Source organism: Chanodichthys erythropterus, chromosome 10 (genome assembly GCF_024489055.1).
Source record: "Chanodichthys erythropterus isolate Z2021 chromosome 10, ASM2448905v1, whole genome shotgun sequence".
Lineage (NCBI taxonomy): Eukaryota > Metazoa > Chordata > Actinopteri > Cypriniformes > Xenocyprididae > Chanodichthys > Chanodichthys erythropterus.
Window position 1 is genome coordinate 4,617,394 of NC_090230.1, and position 26,494 is coordinate 4,643,887.

Consider the following 26,494-nt stretch of genomic DNA (forward strand, 5'->3'; position numbering starts at 1 on the left):
TAAAAAGTAGTCGGGTGAACTACTACTTCCAGGGAGATTCTAAAGTTTGCCAACTGGACATCTTACTGTCCCACTTGAGAGGATTTGTTACTGGCAGTGAAGCGGTGCAACTGATAACATACGTCATGTGACAATGTCCATATTTCATTCCTACCACACATATATATAAAAATTTTTCAGTGGTCATGAAATAAGTTTAAAACAAATGTGGTACCTACTGTACACTTCGGATTCAGCAATGGTAGTATGCAGTTATTTTCTGAGAAACAATTTTTACGCAACTCTTTCCATACAATGAATTTTCGCTCTGTCATGCTCCAAAAGGACAAAATAATTACCGTAAAAGTGTGCTCTATTCAGAAGCCATACATTTTTTTTTTTCCCCCACCAAAATTTAAGTGAATCACTGAAAATATTCCACTTTGTCTGAGCTCTTAAATCTTTTTCACATCCAAGGACAGTTAATTGGTGTGGTAGAAATATCGGTCTATCACAAAATTTATGTGATTTGAAAATATGAGGAAATGCAGTGTGGTTTGGGGATTTTCGCATTTTGATGCTGGATGCACAAAATATCTTCATTCATTGGGGAAGGATCTTGATCAGTAAGTTATTGGAGACAAGAGGCCTTATAAAGCCAGTGTCTTATGTTCCTGTGGGCTTAAAGTCATCTCAGGTTATAGGCCTGCAGAGCTCTGATTATGTAAAGGATTCCTGAACTGTATTGTTAAAATCCTCCAGTGATGCGGCAAGACAGTCAGTCAGTATCAGGTCTGCGGCCTGTGGGAGAATCTTTATGACTTGCTGATAATGGTCGCAGAGGGGCTGTTGTCTCAATCATGTAATTACAGACTGTGATTAATGAAAAGTAAAGAAACGCTCAGAGGTCGTCTGGGTGTGTGTGGCGTGGGTCATTAATGTAAGTAATTTATGCTGAATCAGTGGAGGAAACATCTAGAGATCGCCGTCATCGGCTCTGTACATCTCACCATGCTGTCAACCCTGTTATCGCATTTAAGGGATTAGTTCACTTTCAAATGAAAATTAGCCAAGCTTTACTCACCCTCAAGCCATCCTAGGTGTGTATGACTTTCTTCTTTCTGATGAACACAATCGGAGTTAGGGCTGGATGATTATGACCTAAAATCAAAACCTCGATTAATTAAACATTTTACCTTGATTACGATTAATGAATGATTATTTTGCTTCAGATTTTTTTTTTTTGCCCTCATAGTTCACTGACAAGGTTTGTACTGTAAATATGCTTGACTATTAAAGAAGGGATATTTTTTTCCTATTGAAAGAGTGATCTGACATAACAGCTCACTTTCATCAGTTATTTTACCTATTGTTTTGTAAAATTTCTTACAGATTTTTGCTTGTTGTAAATCATATAAAGATAAATGAGTACAGTACCAGTACGAGTGATTGCGTGTGTGAATTAGTCATACCGTCTCTCTATTAATTTTGAAGCTGTGGGTTGTAAATAGTTATTTCAAAAGTAGAAAAATATATGCTATAATAAGTTTTGAGTTTCTAAGCTACTTTAGTGATAAATCACATGACAGCGTTGACAACTTGTTTCTGCGTTCCTCTCTGTGCATGCAATCTTCACGTTTTCCTCCGCTAACGTTACTGTTTGTATGAGTGTTTGTGCCACAATGCAGCTCCATGAGCACGGAAGCTCGAAATAATAATACGCATCCGATGGTCTAAAATCGCTTGAATGTTAAAACTGGTGCTAAGTCGCGCGCGCCGTCTAAATAACCGACATGGGAAAATTTCAATTACTTTTCGATTAATTGTCCAGCCCTAATCGGAGTTATATTAAAGGTGCCCTAGAATCAAAAATTGAATTTATATTGGCATAGTTAAATAACAAGAGTTCAGTACATGGAAAAGACATACATTGAGTTTCAAACCCCATTGCTTCCTCCTTCTTATATAAATCTCATTTGTTTAAAAGACTTCTGGAAAACACGCGGATCTCAACATAACACCGACTGTTGCGTAACAGTCGGGATCATTAATACGTATGACCCCAATATTTGCATATATGCCAGCCCATGTTCAAGGCATTAGACAAGGAAAGGCAGTATTAATGTCTGGATCTGTGCACAGACAAGGTAAGCCAGCAAGAACAACGGCGAAAAATGGCAGATGGAGCAATAATAACTGACATGATCCATGATAGCATGATATTTTTAGTGATATTTGTAAGTTGTCTTTCTAAATGTTTCCTTAGCATGTTGCTAATGTACTGTTAAATGTGGTTAAAGTTACCATCGTTTCTTACTGTATTCACGGAGACAAGAGCCGTCGCTATTTTCATTTTTAAACATGTGCAGTCTGTATAATTCATAAACACAACTTCATTCTTTATAAATCTCTCCCACAGTGTAGAATTAGCCGTTAGCCACAGAGCATAGCCTCAAAATCATACAGAATCAAACGTAAACATCAAAATAAATACTTTACTCACATAATTCGAAGTATGCATGACGAACATCTTGTAAAGATCCATTTGAGGGTTATATTAGCTGTGTGAACTTTGTAAATGCACTGTAATATAGTCGAGAGCTCGTGTGGCAGGGAGCATGTGATTTTAAAGGGGCGGCGCGCTGCCAAAATCAGTGTATAGTTAATGATGCCCCAAAATAGGCAGTTAAAAAAGTTAATTAAAAAAAAATCTATGGGGTATTTTGAGCTGAAACTTCAGACACATTCAGGAGACACTTAGACTTACATCTTGTGAAAAAGCATTCTTGGGCACCTTTAACAAATATCCTGATGCTTTATAATGGCAGTGAACGGGACTAACAAGTATGAAGCTCAAGAAAGTGCATCCATCCAAAGCAAAACTCTACATGGCTCCGGGGGGTTAATAAAGGCCTTCTAAAGTGAAGCAATGCGTTTGTGTAAGAAAAATATCCATATTTAACAAGTTATAAAGTGGAATATCTAGCTTCCGCCAGACCGCCTTCCATATTCAACTTAGGAAGAAAGTTTTCAACTGTCCCGATCGTCTTTCATGAGGTCTGAAAGGTAGTTTAAAACAGAATGCACGCGTTGGGAAAATGCATAGATTGACATTGCATGAAACTGTGGAGAGTGTGAATGTGTAAAATGTGTAATATAGTGTGTAAATAATGTGTATAATGTAAATGTGTAAATATATGTTTTAAATATAAGGTATTGATTTTTTTTACGCAGTGCATCGACACGTATCGTTAGACATATAATCGATGTATTGATCTACATTGATGTATTCTTACACCCCTATTTTATACACAGTGTAAATTTAATTTGAACTTGAAAATTCCAGAATCGTCAGCAAGCTATCTAGAGAGCGTGACGAATGTTGATATGGTTGTCAGTGAATGGGACGCTAAATAATAATAATTTTCCCAATAAATAGGCAAGAATAAACACAGTGTCCTCCATGATTCCTGTTCTTTCCAATAACAAAGCACTTGAACGCGGCAAGCTCTTAATCATGACTTCAGAAATGGGAAGCATGTGATGGCAGAACTATCTCAGCATGAAATTTAAAGGGATAGTTCACCCAAAAATGACCATTCTGTCATGCTCATGCCATTCCAAACCAAACCTGTATGACTTACTTTCTCTCACGGAACACAAAAGAAATGTCGTTTTTTGTTGTTGTTGTTGTTGTTGTTGTTGTTTTTTTGTCTGTCCACACCAATATTCTGTGGTTGATGTTCTTCAAAATATCTTCATTGTGTTCTGTAGAAGATGAAAAGTCGTACAGGTTTGGAACGGCATGACTAACTCTTTAAGTGCATTATGGGTGTTGTTGGAGACTGCTGGTAACTCATTTTGCATGCACTGAGCTCATGATATAAATTATCATGCAGGATTGTAAACCATAAGAAGAAGAGTTTGAAATGTACATCAGATATTGATTGTGTTTTATTACTTGGTTTGCATTCACTCTTGTCTGTTCTCATTCGGCTGGAAGTTGCAGACAGGCTGATGTGGATAACAGGCATGAGAGTGTTGTAAAGCGCTGTTTGCTGCAGAGTGTCCTGGCAGAGGTCGAAGTGGGTTTGGATATCAGTGCACTTCTCTCTGTTATAATCAATGCAGCTGTCAAACTATAAGACACTCTCACCCCCCTCCCTCCAATTTGCTGCCTTACTGTCTGTGTGTAAATTTGAAGAATGAACAGCAGCACAGGAAGTGCAAGTAGTTGAAAACAATTTCCCAGTAATTGAAGAGAAGGACTACAACTAGTGCTAATTTTGGTAATTGACTAATAGTATAACTATTGCTTGAACAATTACTCAACTATTTGGGCAAATAATGCAACAATTAATAATCAACTATTTAGCTTTTGCCTTGAGTTAGAGGTTTTATTATCATGCATGTGCTAGATAATATTAAAGGTGCCATCGAATTGAAAATTGAATTTACCTCGGCATAGTTGAATAACAAGAGTTCAGTACATGGAAATGACATACAGTGAGTCTTAAACTCCATTGTTTCCTCCTTCTTATATAAATCACATTTGTTTAAAAGACCTCTGAAGAACAGGCGAATCTCAACATAACACCAACTGTTACGTAACAGTATATTGGGGTGTATGACCCCAATATTTGCATATGTCAGCCCATGATCGAGGCATTACACAAGGGCAGCCAGTATTAATTTCTGGATCTGTGCACAGCTGAATCATCAGACTCACTAGGTAAGCAAGCAAGGACAATAGCAAAAAATGGCAGATGGAGCGATAATAACTGACATGATAACATGATATTTTTAGTGATATTTGTAAATTGTCTTTCTAAATGTTTCGTTAGCATGTTGCTAATGTACTGTTAAATGTGGTTAAAGTTACCATCGTTTCTTACTGTATTCACAGAGACAAGAGCCGTCGCTATTTTCATTTTTAAACACTTGCAGTCTGTATAATGCATAAACACAACTTCATTCTTTATAAATCTCTCCAACAGTGTGTAATGTTAGCTTTAGCCTTGCAGCAAATCATTCAGAATCAAATGTAAACATCCAAATAAATACCATACTTACGCGATTAGACATGCTGCATGATGAACACTTTGTAAAGATCCATTTTGAGGGTTATATTAGCTGTGTGTGAACTTTGTTTATGCAATGATAGAGTCGAGAGCTCGGGAGGGGGCGGACAGTGCGAGCAATTAAAGGGGCTGCAGCCTGAATCGGCGCATTTCTAATTACGCCTCAAAATTAATTAAAAATAATCTATGTGGTATTTTGAGCTGAAACTTCACAGACACATTCAGGCACCTTAGACTTATATTACATCTTGTAAAAAAACGTTCGATGGCACCTTTTAAAGGCACGACCTTAAAAGAATTTAGCCTTTTAATAACTTAAAGGTCAGGTTTTTAATAAATTACAGGTCAAATATGATTTAGAGATTAAAACAAAAAAGGGTAATTCAGTCCCTGTTTATATTTGTATAGATTACTTACAAATTGTAGTCCATTACTGAATACAGATTGCATTAAAAAAATTGATTAACAATCTATTACATGTGAATTAGACTTGGTACTGCTTTGCACACCCCCTTTAATTAAGTATTCGCAGTTAATGAACCTCTCTTAAAAGTTCACTAATAATATATATGCCTGTTTATTAAATGTGCATAAATTATGTTTAATTAACAGAGTTTGGGAGGAACACATTCACATGATCTATCCAATCAACACGTCTACCCAATCAGCATGAGAGGAGGCCTATATATATATATATATATATATATATATATATATATATATATATATATATATATACGCGGTCGACTCACCTGTGTTCCTCGACAGTTTTCAGCATCCCTCCACCACCCCGACTTCTCACTCTTGGCTGGTTTCTACCACAGCCAGGAATACGGGGGGTGTACTCTATGTTTGGCTTAAAATACCAAGCTCAGAGCCCTCTTCTCAGACAGCATGCCAAATATGCATACTCCTTTACTCTATCTGATGATTTGGAAGTGTGAACTCATGAAATATATTTAAAAGAACATGTATTTTAGTGTCTCATCTCATGCACATTTTTTTCCCAATGGTTCAAAGTGCACATGCACACAATGAATTTGATGCAAAGCAATGTTTGTTGACATTTGTTGGTTTTGTCAATTGTGCAAGTAATGTCAGAGCTGATAATCTATCGACTTTCATTGTTTGCTTAAGAAGAAATAAGAAGCCAGTAGCGTGACCTTTGCTATTCCTATATCTTAACTCCACACTACTAGATTGATGAGACAGTCTGGACCAGGACCCTAAAGCCAGAAACATGCTCCACGCAAGTAAATGAATGCTTGGTCAGTGGCAGTGCATTGTTTGTGTGTTGATGCTGACCACACTTAATTTGTGGTAACAGTCCTTATTACTCAAGGAGGCATAAGAGTATTACCTTGTGTCACATTGGGATGAATTTAGAGATGCAAACTTCTCTGCGGTCATTTGCATGTTGTGCTTTAACATGGATGGACCTGAGTAATCAAGTACTCAAAAGTGACAGATGAGTTATGTGACCTTTTACTGAATTTGAAATTCAGTAGAAAAAATGCAAAAAAGTGTCCCACATGCTCCTTTGATTTGTCTTTCGTAGGGCTGCAACTATTATTTTGATTGATTATATTAACTCTTTCCCCTCCAGAATTTTTTTTTTTTAAAGTTGCCAGCCAGCACCAGCATTTTTGATGATTTTTTTAACAAAACTTTCATGGCTCCTAGAATATTTTGTTGTATGAATATCTGAACATGCAATATATCAAAAAAAAAAAAAAAACAGCCTCTGCTTTTAAACAACAACAACACAACATTTTATTCTAGTTTCATGCAACAAATTGCATTTTTGTCAAAGACTACATCTGGATCGGATTCAGAATGATGATCAAAACATAGATGAGTAGATTGAGTCCATCAACACCCCCAAAGCTTCACAATCCTGTATCCTTTCATGGGTCGACATTTCATTCCGTAAAGTTAGGCAGTTTTGATTTATGTGCAGTGTAATGCTTGATGATCGCATTATTTTAAAGGGTTCACCCAAAAATGAAAAATCTGTCATTAAGTACTCACCCTCATGCCATTCCAAATCCGTAAGACCTTTGTTCATCATGGGAACACAAATTAAGATATTTTTGATGAAATCCGTATTAACAGGATTAAAAAAACGAAATAACCGACATGGGAAAATTATGTCGGTTAGAGGTTCTGATTTTCGGTTTCGATTACTTTGCGATTAATCGTCCAGACCTAAAGAAGAGAAAATAATGTTGAATAAAGTCGTTATTTTGGTTTTGTTTATGCGCACAAAATGTATTCTCAACGTTTCAGTGCATTTTCAAAGCATTCTACATGATCCCAGATGAGGAATAAGGGTCTTATCTAGAGAAACCATCGCTCATTTTCTAAAAAAAAATTTAAAATTATATACGTTTTAATCATAAATGCTCATCTTGAACTAGCTCTCCTCTTCTTCTCTATTTGAATTCCAACGGTGTAGATGCTGCTAAGTGTATTACTGCCCTCCACAGGTCAAAGTTTGAACTAATTGTTGTATACTTGCACAAGCAAAATGAATATGACAATTTAGTTCAAACCTTGACCTGTTGAGCGCAGTAATACACTTAGCAGTGTCTACACTGTTGGAATTCAAATAGAGAAGAAGAAGAGAGCTAGTTCAAGATGAGCATTTATGGTTAAAACGTATACAATTAGAAAAAAATTTTTAGAAAATGAGTGATGGTTTCTCTAGATAAGACCCTTATTTCTCGTCTGGGATCGTGTAAAACGCTTTGAAGCTGCACTGAAACTGTAATTTTGACCTTCAACCGTTTTGGGCTCCATTGAAGTCCACTTTATGGAGAAAAATCCTGGAATGTTTTCATCAAAAACCTTAATTTCTTTTCGACTGAAGAAAGAAGAATATGGACATCTTGTCACGTGAAAAGAAGACTGGATGCAATAGCAAGTTATTCACTTTAATAGTGCTTCACGCCAGGTTAGTCAGATATATATATACAGTACAGTCACAACACAGACAGCAGGAGAGATGGTAACACAGGGACTGGATGGGCGATGGTGTCCGTGGTGAGTGGTGCTCCGTGGTGAGAATCCGTGAGATGAGATGAGCAAGGTAAATCCAGAACGAGTATCCAGGGGAACAGACAGGAAACAGCAACGAGAACTCCAACTCCAGGAAACAAGAAACACGGTAACACGAGACAACACCAGGACTCCAAAAACAACGATCTGACAAACATGAGACGAAAGACAAGGCGTTAAATAGGCAAGATCTAATAAGCCACAGCTGCCGCTGATCAGTAATCAGCGGCGACGCCCACACAGAACAATCAGGTGACACAACCCACACACAGACAACAGAATGACACAGTGGATCTGCGAACCGTGACAGTACCCCTCCTCCTAGTAACGCCTCTCGGCGTTCCCACCACTCCTTACCTGTTGATTGTAATCATCAATAAGGGAGTGATCCAGAATGTCCCTCGCAGGTACCCAACTTCTCTCCTCCGGACCGTAACCTTCCCAGTCCACCAAGTACTGGAATCCGCGTCCCCTCCGCCTCGAGTCCAGAATACGATTAACCGAATAAGTTGGTTCCCCGTCTACGAGACGCGGCGGTGGAGGAACCGGAGCAGGCGGATTAAGTGGTGAATGAAAAACTGGTTTGATTTTGGACACATGGAAGGCGGGATGAATCCTCCTGCACGCCGGAGGCAATTTGAGGCGGACTGCCACTGGACTAATGATCTTAGTGACAGTAAACGGGCCAATGAATTTGGGAGCAAGCTTATTAGCCACGGAGCGGAGCGGAATGTTCTAAGTAGAAAGCCACACTTTTTGACCAACGACGTATACGGGTGGCTTTGACCGGTGGCGATCGGTCTTAGCCTTGGTGCGCGCCCTCACTTGCAACAGAGTCTCGCGGGCTCTGTTCCAAGTGCGATGGCACCTCTGGACAAAGGCGTGGGCAGAGGGGACCGCAACTTCGGACTCCAGACTGGGAAACACAGGTGGCTGGTAACCTAGGCTACATTCAAACGGAGAAAGGCCCGTAGAAGACACTGGTAACGAGTTGTGAGCGTACTCAATCATAGAGAGTTGTTGGCTCCAGGAGGAAGGATTCTTGGACGCCAAACATCGCAACATTCGCACTAAATCCTGGTTGGCTCTCTCGGTCTGACCATTGGTCAGGGGATGGAACCCAGAGGAAAGACTAACCGTCGCCCCCAGTAACTTACAAAACTCTTGCCAGAATTTGGACACAAATTGGGGACCCCTGTCAGAAACCACATCCACCGGGAGGCCATGTAGCCGGAAGACATGATCAATGACAGTAACCGCTGTCTCCTTAGCAGAGGGTAATTTGGCTAAGGGTATAAAATGGGTCACCTTCGAGAACCGGTCCACAATGGTCAAAACAACCGTATACCCTTGGGAGGGTGGGAGGGCGGTCACAAAATCTAGCACGATATGGGACCAGGGTCTCGAAGGGACAGACAGCGGTTGGAGTAACCCACCTGGAGGGCGGTTGGAAGTCTTACCAGTAGCACAGACCGAGCAAGCCAAAACAAAATCGCGAATATCTCGAGCCATACCTGGCCACCAGAATCGTTGCTTGACCAAAAATCTGGTTCGATTAACCCCTGGATGGCAAGCCACGTTAGAACAATGACCCCACTTGATGACGCAGGACCTTAACTCATCCGGCACAAACAAACGGTTCGGTGGGCATGCGGGCGGAGGCGTTACCCCTTCTAAGGTCGCCAAGACCTTCGATTCGATCTCCCATGTAAGAGTGGAGACCACTAATGTCTCGGGAAGAATACACTCGGGAGTAGACGGGCGTTCGGAGGGATCAAAAATGCGAGAAAGAGAATCAGGCTTGATGTTCTTGGAGCCCGGGCGGTATGATAGAGTAAAATCAAAACTACCGAAAAAAAGTGCCCACCGAGCCTGCCTGGAATTGAGTCTTTTAGCCGATCGTATATACTCTAAATTCTTATGATCAGTCCAAACGATAAAGGGTACCCCTGAACCCTCTAACCAGTGACGCCACTCTTCCAACGCTAATTTGACTGCCAACAACTCTCTGTTACCAATGTCATAATTGCGTTCAGCGGGAGACAAACGATGAGATTAGTACGCGCAAGGGTGCATCTTGTTATCTGAGGGAGAACGCTGGGAGAGAACTGCACCTACCCCCACCTCTGACCTCCACCACGAACTGACGCGAAGGATCAGGGGCTATCAGAATGGGGGCCGAAACGAAGCGGCCCTTCAGTTTGGCAAATGCAGCCTCGGCTGCATCTGACCACCTGAAGGTCGTTCTGGAGGAGGTCAAAGCGGTCAGAGGTGCGGCTAGTTGGCTGAAATTGCGAATAAAACGCCGGTAAAAATTGGCGAACCCCAGAAACCGCTGTAGGGCCTTACGGGAATCTGGACTTGGCCAATCCACCACAGCCTTAACCTTGTCAGGATCCATGCGAATTCCCTCAGACGAGACGATGTACCCTAGGAAAGAAACAGATTGTGCATGAAATTCGCATTTCTCCGCCTTGACAAAAAGCCCATTCTCTAGCAGCAGCTGAAGCACTCGTCTGACGTGTTGAACATGCTCCTGGAGAGACGATGAAAAAATCAATATGTCGTCCAGGTAGACATATATGAACTGGTCAACCATGTCTCTCAACACGTCATTGACGAGTGCCTGGAAGACCGCGGGCGAGTTGGACAGCCCGAAAGGCATGACCAAGTATTCAAAGTGCCCTCTAGGGGTGTTAAAAGCGGTCTTCCACTCATCCCCCTCCCTGATGCGGACCAAATGATATGCGTTTCTTAAGTCCAATTTAGTGAAAATGGACGCTCCTTGCAACCTCTCGAAGGCTGAAGACATCAACGGCAAAGGATAAGTATTCTTTACTGTGATGTTGTTCAGCTCCCGGTAATCAATACAAGGTCGCAAAGACCCGTCCTTCTTCCCCACAAAAAAGAACCCCGCTCCTGCTGGAGATGAAGAAGGGTGGATGAACTTGGCTGCCAGAGAATCAGAAATATATTTCTCCATGGCCTCCCTCTCGGGAACAGATAGAGAGTACAACTTGCCTTTAGGCGGAGACTTACCCGGAACTAAGTCTATTGCACAATCGTAGGGACAATGCGGAGGGAGAGAAGCAGCTCGGGACTTACTGAACACCTCCTTCAGGTCAAGGTACTCCTTGGGCACGTTAGACAGATCCACCGCCTCATCCTGCAAAACAGAAACAGACACCGTGGGACAAGCAGACAATAGACAAGACTTGTGACACTGGGTGCTCCATTCAGTGATCGTTCCGAGTTGCCAGTCGATGCGAGGGTTGTGTTTGGTGAGCCAGGGGTGTCCAAGAACGACAGGTGCGTGAGGGGTGTCCATGAGGAGGAACTGTGCTTCTTCTGAATGGTTACCGGAAGTGACGAGGGTGATGTAATCCGTAGTGTGGGAGAGACTGGAAAGAGACTGTCCGTTGAGTGCGTTGACTGAAATGGAGTGCTCAAGGGATGATGTTGGAATTCCATGTTGTCGTGCAAACGTGATGTCCATGAAACTGCCCTCCGCCCCAGAATCCAAAAGTGCGCTACAGGTGATGTCGTGTGTAGCCCATCTCAGTCTAACCGTGAGGAGGGTCGATGGCGAGGACTTCTCGGCGGAGATTCTGCCCGATAGTAGCCTCGAGTTTACTATCGGGCTTGGTCTTTTACCGGGCAGCTCCTGATGATGTGTCCCGATGTCCCGCAGTATAAGCAAAGACCAAGGGACCTTTGCCGCTCCCGCTCCTCCCGAGAAAGCCGAGCTCTCCCTACCTGCATGGGCTCAGGATCGGGTGCTGGGCTAACCGCATCCACCGGGCTGACAGGAAGACCGCTGTGCCTCTCTCCAGATTCCACTAGTGACTCCGCTCGTCGGAGGCGAGAATCAACTCGAAGCGCCAGCTCAACAAGCCCGTTGAATGTCTCTGGAAGGTCCAACGTGTATATCTCCCGGTGGATACGATCAGCCAGCCCATGCAGGAACACGTCCCACTGCGCCTCCTCGTTCCAGGGTGCGGAACTCGATGGCATAGTCAGCGACCGCGCGGTTGCCCTGCTTGAGAGCGGTGAGTCTGCGGGCGGCCTCCTTTCCCGCAACCGCACGGTCGAACACCCTCCTCATCTCGGCGGCAAGTGCCGTGAACGAGGAGCAGCACGGTTCCTGGTTCTCCCACACCGCCGTTCCCCATAGCGCCGCCTTCCCGGTGAGCAGGGTCAGTACGAACGCCACCTTGGACTCCTCCCTCTCAAAGGTGTGTGGCTGCAGGGTGAAATGGAGAGAACATTTATTCAAAAACGCTCGACAAAAATCTGGCTCACCGGCATAGTTCTGAGGAACGGGAAGGCGGGGCTCCGACAGGTCTCTTCGTGCGGGTGATGGTGGGGGAACGGACGGTGGGGCTGGCGCAGTGGGAGCGCGAAGTTGTTGTAGCTGCTGGGAGAGCTCGGACACCTGTGTTACCAGCGCCTGGACGGCGCGTCCGGTGGATGAAAGACTCTCCTGCTGCTGGTCCATACGATTAACAGCGTGACTGATAAACTCCGTGAAAGCGGCTGAACTCGCTGCATCCATGGTAGATGGTCAGATCGTTCTGTCACGTGAAAAGAAGACTGGATGCAATAGCAAGTTATTCACTTTAATAGTGCTTCACGCCAGGTTAGTCAGATATTTATATACAGTACAGTCACAACACAGACAGCAGGAGAGATGGTAACACAGGGACTGGATGGGCGATGGTGTCCGTGGTGAGTGGTGCTCCGTGGTGAGAATCCGTGAGATGAGATGAGCAAGGTAAATCCAGAACGAGTATCCAGGGGAACAGACAGGAAACAGCAACGAGAACTCCAACTCCAGGAAACAAGAAACACGGTAACACGAGACAACACCAGGACTCCAAAAACAACGATCTGACAAACATGAGACGAAAGACAAGGCGTTAAATAGGCAAGATCTAATAAGCCACAGCTGCCGCTGATCAGTAATCAGCGGCGACGCCCACACAGAACAATCAGGTGACACACCCCACAACCCACACACAGACAACAGAATGACACAGTGGATCTGCGAACCGTGACACATCTTGGATGACATGGGGGTGAGTAAATTATCAGGAAAATTTTAATTTGAAAGTGAACTAATCCTTTAACGATCCTTTAACGAAGTACCTTTCTGGACCTTGGCAGCGGTAATTAAATTGCTGTCTATGGACGAGTCAGAGAGCTCTCGGATTTCATCAAAAATATCTTAATTTGTGTTCCGAAGATTTATAAAGATCTTACGGGTTTGGAACGACATGAGGGTGAGAAATTAATGAAAGAATTTTCATTTTTGGGTGAACTATCCCTTAAAATGTGCATTAACAATGCTTCAATCACTTATTTCTGCTTCTTCTTCACCTGTGTGATCTGGATATGTTGGACTCTTTCAGAAGATGTGTAATATTGCCCCTACCATATAAGAGAGAAAACACAGATAGCCTGAAAATTCTTGGAAAGGTTGAAATTATGGAAAATTCCGACAAGGGCGGTGAAAGATTTAATTGATTAACCGCTTGATTAATTGGATTAAAAGCCTGAGTTTACTATTGGAAAAAATTCCACACCCTGCCCAACACTTTGAAGTTTAACGTAGATTCGCTTTCTGTCAGGATGAACCTTAATGCAAAATGGAAATACTCATGTGAATTTGTAAGATTTACAGATAAGGATATAACGGAAAAATGTACGTTATGCATAATTGCATTGTGTTATGTGTGCTGTTGCATTTCAGAATGCAGTTATGCATGAAATCAGGCTTGCATAGCTGGAAGTGTTTTACATTTGCCGTACTTGCATATAGTATGTTTCGTCCTTAGACAACAGAGTATAGAAGTGAAAGGGATGCAGAGATTGAACAGAGCCATCATCATCAAAACAAATCGAAGAGTCAGATGTTTTTGGAGAGCTCTTGCAGACGCGCATTGGAAGGCTTTCACTTTTACAACAGTTGTGTAACAGAAAGGCTGTGAGAGAAGGGAGTCTTTTAAAGAGACAAGCATGTGTGTGGAGAGGGGGGATGTGCATATGGAGGTTGTACCTTGTGGGAATGTTGTGTCCAGGCAGCATGTTCATTGTCATGCTAAAATAGGAATGCCAATGCTGTGTCATGAAAGCCTGCAAAGCTGCTGCTGTTTCATTTCACCTCTTTTCTTCAGAATTCACTTTTTTTGTATATATTTGTGACTGATGAAACTTCAGCGCTCCTCCAAAACCAAATGAGCTGCCTGGCTGCCTTCTAAGGATGCTTTCACACAGTGTGCGTTTCTGAGTTCAAAACCAGCTAAACGCAGTGCAGCAGATTGGAACTGAATGCTGAGGCCTGGAGATGCATTTTAAAAGTTGAACCTAAAAGGTGACCTAAAGCAGTGCTCATGGTGCAAGACATGTCACGGCAGTCAAAGATGTCCGTCTAGAATGTGGCACATAGATGGAAAATTAAACATTAGTGCTGATGGCAGAACTCTAACTGAAATGGATTTACTGATTTGTTGCTTTTTCTTACTAAATATGGTTCTCAAACTGATCTTAGAACGGAGAAACAAACAGAATCCCAAAACAAATATTGAGTAAAATATGCATGGAAATTTCATTGGAGCTATTTTTGGGTCATTCATGAACAAAAGGAAAATCTTAAAAAAAAAAAAAAAGCGCCACATTCTGAAATTTGTTTGCTCAAGAAGAGTTTAAATTTAGTCTAGCTATCAAGTCAAAATAATAACATTCTGTATTTTCCTTGCACATTGAATGCATGTGAGTGTACATCTTAATTTCAAAAAGACTTTATATAGATTATTTTAGGTAATAAGTTGTTGGAGAGTCGCACTACATGACAATTTATAAAGCATTGCCTTATAATAAAAAGGTCAAATTATCAGATATTTGACTTTGACACATAGTCATGAGGGTCTGCAGGGGTCATATTTTTGATATCATTTCATGTTTTAACTGTTTTTCTTCAAGGATTTCTTCATTATAATTATGAACAAAATGAATATTCAGATTTTGAGAATAGTTCTGCAGTCAGGTTTCAGGAACATTTTAAGAGAATCTTTCTAAGTTAGTTAAACTTTTGACAGTATATAGTAAATCTTTGTGAAAAAGAAGTGAAATTAATAGTGTTGAATATGCACTTAAACTATTTTTAATATTTTTATATTTTAATGTTTTTTAAACTGTACTTTTTAGATAATTTAATATTATTTAAATTAAAGGCCATTTAAGTGTACTTAGAATACACCTTCATGACTGTTTCTTAGCACACTTAAGTACACTTATAAAGTGCACTTAATAATGTCACATTAAAAAGACTATACTAAAGCATATAAAGTACTTGATAATAATTTTTATTGAAGTGTGTTATTTGAATTACATTTAAAGTTAATATATTTTAAATGTACTAAATTGCAAGTTGCAACTTCATTACAAATGTGTAATTATAATATATTTAAATACATGACATACAAGTTACAATAGAAATGACATTAAAGTATAGTTTAGTTTACCATAAATGCTTGTCAATACATTCAGCAGTACACTTTATCAATATTTCAATGACAGTAGAACAATTAAGTCCTACTTAAGTGGGTCAAAAACACAGTTGTTGAACTAATTGCTTTTGACAAATTTAATTAAAGTTTAAAGGGTTAGAGTTTAAAATAATATCATTTATTACTCACCCTCATGCCGTTCCACACCCATAAGACCCTCTTCGGAACACAAATTAAGATATTTTTGTTGAAATCCGATGGCTCAGTGAGGTCTGCATAGCCAGCAATGACATTTCCTCTCTCAAGATCCATAAAGGTACTAAAAACATATTTAAATCAGTTCATGTGAGTACAGTGGTTCAATATTAATATTATAAGTGATGAGAATATTTTTTGTGTGTCAAAAAAACAAAATAATGACTTATATAGTGAGGGTCGATTTCAAAACACTGCTTCAGGAAGCTTCGGAGAATGATGAATCAGCGTATCGAATAATGATTCGGATCGCGTGTCAAACCGCCAAACTGCTGAAATCACATGATTTTGGCGCTCTGAACCACTGATTCGACACGCTGATTCATTATGCTCTGAATCTTCCTGAAGCAGTGGTGCACCAAAAATATTCTCTTCGCAAAATATTCTCGCCGCTTTATAATATTAATATTGAGCCTATGAACTAACCCTTTAATACATTTTCATTTAATTGCAAATAACATGCAGTTAAGTGTACAAAAATTACATCAGTTTAGTAAAGTATATTACTTTTGTAATAAGTACTGTTTTTAAAAGTATGCTAGTGTACTTTTTCCACTTCTTGATTTGTACTACATATACTAATAATTCAAGTGCAGCATTTTACATAATTATTCATTTGGGCCCTAGCCTCCTGAAAGTGCAAAATCTGCTCCTGGGCAGCGTTCAGTATCATGTGTTTGGATCATTCGATACCTCGCTGAGTCACCAGTTACACTGAATGCTGATTGTCAAGGCCTGGATTGGGCTTTCTGCCATTATGCTCAAAACGCAAGATAATGTGGATCCTAGTTTCGTTTCTTGAGGCTTAAGGAGTGACTTATTCTGTAAACCTCTCTGTCTGAGTGGTGCTGGTGTTAAAATAAGGTTTAGGAGGTTTAGTGTTGAAGTTTGCTCAGGAAGAGCAGAGGGAGACACCAGCTCTCTACTGACTGAAAATTGTCATTGCAGTTATTTTGGTTTGTGTCGGAGCGGCCAGATTCCTCCCTGGCATTAAGTTGTCTTTTTTTCAAAGCTCTCCATGCATGTTCTTTAAGCTTCCTCTTGAGAATAAATGTCAGCTTTCAGCAATGCTGAATTCTGCTTGCATTGATTTCAAAAATGTTTTCCATCCAAGGCAAGGCATCACTTAGACGGAACTTGCCAGTTTTCCTTGTTTAAGGGTGCTATGACCTTATTTGATTGCTAAATTTGAAAATAAACCAAATTCTATACTATTAAATAAAAAAGGTATGCCTTTACACCCAGTAATGTTTTGTGGTGCAACCAACATGCAGAGAGAAAAAAACAAAAACATAAAGCAGGAAATAGAGAGAACCCAGGAGACCCTCGTGATTGTTTATCATGATCAATAAATATCTGATCTTTTTTATGACAAGGAAAGCCTGTAATATGTCAATAATAATTATTAATTAGGAATTTTAAAAATATATTTTTTTATTTTTATGTTATTTAAAAAAACTTTCCAACTTGAAAAATAAGTTCTTATCTTTATAAAAATAATGATTAGGATGTGTACTCTAACATGAATTCAAGGTGTAAGGAAAATATGAGTTTTGCTTTACATTAGAACTTTTCTTGAAAATGACAAAAATGCTCCGGCACCGATAGCCTCGTGGGCAGCATGCTGATATTTAGCGCCGTTGCGCTTTTGGCGTCCCAAGTTCGAGTCCCGGCCTGTGGACATTTCCCTAACCTGTCCCTCTCTCCCACTTCGCTTTCTGTCCACTCTGTACTATCCTGTCATAATAAAGTCAAAAATCGCCAAAAGAAAAACTTTGAAACCATACGAAACCCACATGAATACCACACTAGATATTTCTATTCTTTTAATAGATTTTTTTTTCAATTACACAAAAGTTATACTGTATTGACAGCATTTGTGGAATAATATCATACCAAAATAAATAATTTTGACTTTGCACGTTTATCTACCTAAAAGAAGCCCCTGCTAAAATGACGATTTGGACAACTTTACAGCTCAAATACATTTTATGTTTTGTTTACTGTATAATTTAGTACTTTACAGCTCAAATAATAAATGTTTTTTTTTTTTTTTTTTTAATGAATAATTGCGTAAAATTTAACAAAATTATATGCTTCACATTTATGCTTTTAAACCCTCCATAATGCTAGTCCCATAGATCATCATTACTGTAAACAGGGATAAGTATGCCACAAATGCTGTTGATAAAGCTTAACTTGTATTGAACACGTGGCAATCATGCCCTTAAACTAACCTTCATTCTGAGGTGGTAAAGACAGAATATTGAGCAGGGGAAATGGATGAGCTCTTTATTGGGTTACCTTAATGTCGTTGTGTGCCACAAGGAACAATAGAGGAGATACAGTAATTGTAAGTCCACGAGGGAAGGTCTTTTCTCTAGTGTTAGAGTGACGGACATTGTTCTACTTGAGTGTTAATATGTTATAAGACACAGGTCATCCTCAGTTCATCTAAGTCACAGGATGTTACTGTACAAGTGACTCAGCAATTATTCACAACAGACTCTTCCATTCACTGATTTCTCAACACAGCTTCAGTTTAGTCATTTTCTCTTGAAAGTCCTAACATTGTGTTCCTTGTTTCTTGAAAAATGTATGCCATATTTTTAGTAGTTTGTGCTAGGGAATGAGTAAAAAGTTGGCATAAAATGAAAATTCCCATTATCTATTTTGTAAATGTGTGCTATAGACCTTATCGTAAATGATTCATCCATATATGTTTATATTTTTGACCTTGTAATATTTAATCAAAACATGATGAAAATAATGAAACCTCCCCACACTTCTTTTTAGTGCGTTTAAACCAAGCTCATGTTCATCTGCCTCCATTTTTGAGAGCCACACCCACATCTAACCATTCAATCAACAATCGATACATAGAACTAAGTCCCCGCCTACTGTTACACTCGGATGTTCATCACAATACAGAAGACAAGATCTGTTGCTGCTTCCGTTTCAGCAAAAATTTTAATGGAAAAAAAAATTGTAAAAAAAATTCAGCAGATTTATTACTGACTTTTAATTTGTCTTTAACAATTGTTGTAGATTTTTTTACTTACATTAGTTAGCCTAATATTAGTTTTTGCTGTGGTTACGGTATCAAAACTGATATTGAGAATTGTGAAATTTGACTGGCATCTAAAATGTTGGTGTCGTAACAACCTCAAATATTTAGACTGATATATGTAGTTATCATGATACAAGATTACTCATTTCATAATTTTTTAAGGGATGAATTATGAGACACAGCTTCTCTGTTTCAGCATATTAACAGCATACTATAAAAGTCAAGTCAAATGTATTTATATTGCGCTTTTCACAATATGTTTTTCAAAGCAGCTATACAGAAACAACATGATGTTATCTCTTATCTAAATATCTTCATGCATTATAGTTGCAATTAGCTCTGAGAAGGTGGCAGTAATATAGTTTACATTTTGAAGTACTCTATTGCAGGGTTAGGGTTAGATGAACGAAGATGAACGAAAGTCTTACGAGTGTGGAACGACTTGAGGGTGAGTAATTAAAGGTGCCCCAGAACGTCTTTTTAAAAGATGTAATATAAGTCTAAGGTGTCCCCTGAATATGTCTGAAAGTTTCAGCTAAAAATACCCCATAGATTTTTTTTTTAATTCATTTTTTTAACTGCCTATTTTGGGGCAACATTAACTATGCACCGATATATAGGTTGCGGCCCCTTTAAATCTCGTGCTCCCTCGCCCACGGAGCTCGCGCTTGCTTTAACCAGCATAAACAAAGTTTACACAGCTAATATAACCCTCAAATGGATCTTTACAAGATGTTCGTCATGCATGCTGCATGCATGGATCTGATCATGTGAGTATAGTATTTATTTGGATGTTTACATTTGATTCTGAATGAGTTTGAGGCTGTGCTCCATGGCTAAAGCTAACGTTACACACTGTTGGAGAGATTTATAAAGAATGAAGTTGTGTTTATGCATTATACAGACTGCAAGTGTTTAATAATGAAAATAGCGACGGCTCTCGTCTCCGTGAATACAGTAATAAACGATGGTAACTTTAACCACATTTAACAGTACATTAGCAACATACCAATGAAACATTTAGAAAGACAATTGACAAATATCACTAAAAATATCATGATATCACGGATCATGTCAGTTATTATTGCTCCATCTGCCATTTTTCGCTGTTGTTCTTGCTTGCTTACACTCAAAAAAATGAATTGTTGGATTTATGTAAAAAATAAGTGTCAAGTGGTTCCACGCAACAATATTGAGTAATTTGTGCAAAAAACTATTTAGTTGAATGAACAAAATAAATTTAAGTAAAGCTGACAAAATTTCTTTGAGTAAATACAAATAATTTGAATGTCACTGTTACATAATATTTATATGTGCAGTTTACTTAACGTAAGGCGTAACACTTTTTTTTTTTTTAATAGTCATTTAAATAAAAAGGATACAACATATCAGAATGCAGCCCCTCACCCCAAAATGCACTCAAAAAATTACTAATTGAACAAACTCAGCAGGAATTTCTTCCTATAAGCATGCATATATGAGTGCGACACTCTTCTGCATGATGGTAACCACAAAATTCAAAAACATTACAGAAACTACTCAAAATGTCCAACATAACTGAACATTAAACACTAACATAAACTAACAACATCTTTCCCTTTACTGAAAAACAAATAAAATAACACTTTAATCCCTAAATTTACTCTCCTAATGCAGTCCCTTGCAAAGCATGCTGGGAACTACAGATCCACTGCACAGTTAGTTATGTCAACAATAATGTGTGCGTTTCACACAGCAATGTTAAGTTGACTGAACAAACACTTACTAAGTAAAGCTGACAATACTCAGTTTTAGTAGAAACAACGCAGTTAAATTATGTTAATGTAGTTACATGAGTTTTTTAAGTAATATGAACAAGGGTGGTTTGAGTGAAACTAACAACAGTGAAAGTTCATTTTTTTGAGTGTACCTAGTCTGATGATTCAGCTGTGCACAGATCCAGACGTTAATAATGCCTGCCCTTGTGTAATGCCTTGATCATAGGCTGGCATATGCAAATATTGGGGGCGTACATATTGATGTTCCTGACTGTTACGTAACAGTCGGTGTTATGTTGAGATTCGCCTGTTCTTTTAAACAAATGATTTACACAAGAAGGAGGAAACAATGGAGTTTAAATCTCAGTGTATGTCTTTTCCATGTACTGAACTCTTGTTATTCAACTATGCCAATATAAATTCAATATTTAATTCTAGGGCACCTTTAATGACAGAATTTTCATTTTCGGGTGAACTAACCCTTTAATTCATTGTGGATTCATAGTGTGGAATTATTGGTTTCTGAGGCTTTGAAGGAATAGCCTGTGTCTGGAGTCAAGATACTTGAACAGAAATAAAGCAAAGATCATTGAAGAGCTTAGACATACACAATATATTACAAAACTAAAGACTCAGTGTTACCCACTGCACTGTATAATATTTAATGTACATGTATTACTAATGATGAGCTGTTTCTTTGTTATATCATTATAGTGAGCTGCATTGTTTAGATAGTCATTTGATATTATTTTGTAAAAATAACCAATAAACTATGATTAAACTAATTGATTGTTTTTTTGTTTTTTTAATGATGTCCATCTGAATGTAATTTGTCTCTTAGTAAACTTTTTCGCAAAGGGTTTTGTTTTTCAATGAAACTCTGTAATGAAAGTCAGTGAAAGTCTGTATATTCAGAGGATTTTTTCACTACAGCATGTGAATAACTGAAGTGCACTTGACTTTTATTCAGGCATGCAGACTTTTTTCAGAGGAGGAAGGAGAGAAGTTTTGTGCCTTTGCGTCTGATTTGATGTGAGCAGGTCTTGACTTTCCTTAATTCCTGTTATTCATTTATTGATTATTTTATTTGATACGGGAAGTCATTTTCTACAAGGCTTTTCCATTCTTATGTAGCTTAAAACCAATAATATTGTTTCATGACGTTCAAAATGAGAGCTTTTATGATTGCCAAAACATATCAGATTTCATACTGTAGACACAGTCTCAGGTAAAGCTTCACTCCTGTGGACCCAGTGCTGCACTGGTAATGGAATCTGTTGTAAGTGCTCTCTGTGGTTTGGACTGAAGGTCTCGGCTCATTTTCCACTTTATCCAGTAGCTTCTTTATATTTCTGATATAGATTGCTGTTGCGGTCTAGCTGAAGTTAACTAGCTCCAGCGTTTATTTTGTCATGTTGATGTAATTGTTAGACTGAGCTCAAAGAGCCCTGGAGCAATTATAGAACGGGAAATTAATGTCCTGAAAGTTGACATGAAATGGAAGTTGTGATAGTCTCTTCTTCCCTAATGTGACATGTATCTGAGTGAAACAGCTTCTCAAATAAGAACATGTAGGGCGGGGCTTGATTTTGTTCATGGGGAGTTGATTGGATGGTTGTGGTTTGTTATTGGTGGATCTTATGTGAGTGACACGTTATCAGTGAAGAGATGTTGCTGTAAAATTTAATTTCATCCTGTTTACTGTGACAGTGATTTAGGGTCATGTTCATGCCGTTCTGATGTGGTCACATGGGATTAATTGTGTGTGTGTTCAAAAACAGCTAACCAGAGTACAACGGAATGTAATAGAATTAAGGAGTCTCGAGACACATCAGTTAAACAATATTTAACTCAATGTGTTGTCTTTAATTACTGTTCATGGTGTGGTCAGCTATGCTGCAATTCTAGATCACAGAAGAATAGGACACAGGAGGAGAAAGTTCAACACTCTTAATTCAGCAATAAAAAAATGAAGCAAATGTGGTTTATTTAAATTCATTTTTGAAGACAAAGACATAGGTTAATAAAGTGAGATTAAATACATAAACTATCATATTTAATTATTGCAGGTTTGCATAATATTCTGAGTTTGTATTTCACTGTTTTTATTTATTCACTGTTTTTAGTGTCCAATCCTGCTCATGGAGAGCCACTGTCCTGATAAGTTTAGCTCCAACCCCAATTAAACACACCTGAACCTGCTAATCAAGGTCTTACTATAGAGGGTATGCATCGACGTCACATTCCCGCCAAAAACGCGCTCCCTCAGCTGGACTGAGAGGCAAAAGAACCTGCTGCATGACTGGATTTAATAGAGGAAACTGCGAAAACACGACAAAAACGAATTACACTAAAGGTTGGACTCGAAAGTGTTCCTTATAACATGTCAAATAAACCTAATCCATCGATATTGACATGCAGCCAGGAGTCGTGCTTCCTGACGTTTATATGTGCCTGATTTCGACGGCGGGGAAATACATAAAGCAAATCAGCCTGTGAATATTTTAACAACAATATCGGTAGGTCTAAATCCACGTAATCACTTATATCAATGTTATATCGTCATATTGTCCAGCCTTAAAACATATAGTTTTATAGTATAGTTTTTGTCAGTGTTGTTTATTTAAAAACACCAAATTATGCAGAATATAAGATGACAAATATTTAATTGTTGAGTTGTCAACATAATATATAACAATACAATATATACGGTATGATTTTACCTCAAAATCCAACAATTTGACACAAAATGATAACTGATAGTGGATATCCATGTTTCTCTGCCTGGAGTCCAGCTGTTTCTGTGAATTTCAGTGATCCGTTTGCTTATTTTTCTGTTGCTTTCTGCAGTTTTTAAATATATACCTCAGGTTTTGTGTCAAAGCTATTTGTACAGTCAACCAAAAAGCTCTTTCCCGTTTTGGAAGTGTTTTGTGCGTTTTTCAAGACATTCACGCTGAAAACAAACGTTGCCACTCAGTGGACGTGACCGCAGTCGTAACAGTCGACGGTGATGTCACGTGCATACCCTCTATAGGCTAGAAACTTCTAGGCAGGTGTGTTGGGACAAGTTGGAGCTAAACTCTGCAGGACCGAGTTTGGACACTCCTGATTTTGAGGAATACTGAATCAAGTGAGATGAGTAAATCATACCTGCAAACTAGTTCTGCAAACCAGAATTCTTTGTTTACAACTTTGTTAAAATCACAAAATCTTTCTCCAACCCCACCCACAACAGTTTAATTCGTAAACATGTTACCTTTTTCACCTCTTGTGAGTTTGTAGGTCTGGAAAATGCCTACTCACATTAAGTCTAGAACTACAATAACCATTATGTTTACACAGCACACACAACGCCTCTGCACTTATGATTTCTCTGAACATGGGGACAGGAGAGATGTCAGTCAACAAACAGGAAAACAAAGTTACTGGAGTTACTTATAAATTTGAAAGTAATGTGTTACTTTACTGGTTACTTGACAAAAGTAATCTGATTATGTAACTCACGTTACTTGCAATGTGATACCCTCAACACTGGAAACGATAGAGGACCGATTGGAGAAAAAATCCTCGAAACAAAACAGTGTAGAAGTAGTAGCTTGGTGGAACAACATCAGATCAAATTGTTAATCTTATGTCAAACATTTCTTGGTAAGATTTAAAGATTGTTTTAGGAGAATGTTTTAATAAAAAATGTGTATTTCATGTTTTTTTTTTATTTTTATAAATATTAACTAAATTAAGATATACCCCTGGTCTCACAGACAAGGCTTAAGCTATAGTTTCAGAATAAAATGCATGTTTGAGCCATTTTAACTGAAAGCAACTTGCACTGACATATCTCAAAATATGTCAGTGTCATTGTTTTGTCTCAAGATGCACACCAGTAAAGTTTTTTTCTAAGGCATGTTAGGTAAGATACTGTAATGTCCTAATTGAACTAAGGCCTAATCCTGCCTTAATCTAAGCCCTGTCTGTGAAACCAGGCCAATATACAAATAAGTAATAAATATATTAGGAATAAAGAGAATATATGTAAAGATATTACAGAATAAAAGTGCAATATATGGTACAGTTAATAATTTTACTGGGAAAAATAACATACATGGGTTCTTTGTAAACCATAATTTTATGTATGACTTCTACTCATATTTATTTGTTTTATCTTATGGCTTTGGTTTTGAGTTTATGGACCAAAATAAACAAAACAACTAATCAACTAAACAGCCCATAGTGACCAAAAAGGAGTAGGCAGAAGCCATTGCTTGATTTGAAAATGGATGTTCATTCTGTCTGTCAATAACTTTTTAATTTATCCACCTGATAAGCATCTCAAACAACAGAATATGGCCATCCAACAATATCTTATCAACAGCTCCTTAACAAATTATTAATTTAGCAAAATTCAAAGAATATATCCTTCCTTTAAAGGGGCTCTATGTATTAATGACACTAGGGATGTCCAGATCCGATCACATGATCGGAAATCGGGCCCGATCATGTGGTTTCAGACTCGATCGGAATCGGACATTACCTCCCGATCAGGACTCGGATATATATGTATTAGGGGTGCAACGGTTCTCGGTAAAAAATCGAACCATACGGTTCTCCACTTACGGACCGCACTTGCACTGCGGTCCATTTCGAATGACGACGCAGCTATTGGTTAATATGGTTTGTTTAAAATAGCAACGTGGAAAACAGACAGAGTTCCGATAATGTATGTTTCAGTTGATGGATGCACAAAACGTTACAACAACGATAATCAGAAAGCGTGGACAAAACAGTCATTCTTTGTAAACTGTTAACTGCGAGTGCCGTCTGCTCTCATGTCCAGTCATTTACGCCGTCATCACCCGGGTGTTGATAGCGTGCGAGCGCAGGTGAGACCTGAACAGCACACGTTGCTGTCTGTATTTAAACTAACTCTTTTAAGCCTTGCTGATTTAAACCTTAAATAACAAGACGCGAAAGAGAACTCGCACGCGCTGTGAGAAGATTTCTGTGCGCTCATCCGAAGCGCGCACACGCTTATTCCAGTCAGCGCGCAAATACTGAGTTCTCTTTCAAGTCTTGCGCTTCGGCGGCCACATACAAATTATGTCAACATGCCCGTCCTAGTGAGTATCCTAGCAAACATAGTCGGTTATGTCTTAAGTGAACGTATATTAGTCGAGAAAGACAGCGCATGTGGAACAGTATATGTACTGGATCGTGCATGTCTTAAAGGGAAAACAACTATTCCTGCTGCCTGTATTTAATGTTAAATCAAACAACAAAAAACAAACAACAAAGAAATCACTCACTGCTCTTGACTGAATAGTTTTTGTAACTTCAATAATGATTAATCTTTATTTATTTTATACAGTAAAGATAATATGCAGTGATATTTTATGTTTGATTACTATTTGAAAACTGAATACCTGAAAAACCTGAAAAGCACTGTTCCTGGATCTGTTTTTTCGCTCTTTTTTATTCTTTTTTATGTAGGCTATTAAGTATCGGATCGGGACTCGGTATCGGCAGATACTCAAAATCAAATGACTCGGACTCGGGGGCAAAAAAACGTGATCGGAACATCCCTAAATGACACCCAGTGTTCAAAATAGGTACTGCAGTCCAAATTCAAAATATTGTTTGCCCCGCCCCCTCGGTCAAAGACGCGGGTTGCCAGCAACAATAGGGAGCGCAATTGACAATGAAACCTGAGGAGACTTACACACTGTAAGCTGAGTTGATTTCTCTGTTTTAATATGCTGTTGTTCATAGAGATATTTAGATGGA

General features: G+C 38.9%; 1 protein-coding gene across 5 annotated transcripts in view; it reads left to right on the forward strand.

Annotated features, from left to right (window-relative positions):
* Positions 1–26,494, forward strand: part of mark1 (MAP/microtubule affinity-regulating kinase 1) — a 63,248-nt gene that overhangs the window by 1,378 nt on the left and 35,376 nt on the right. The window lies entirely within an intron of this gene.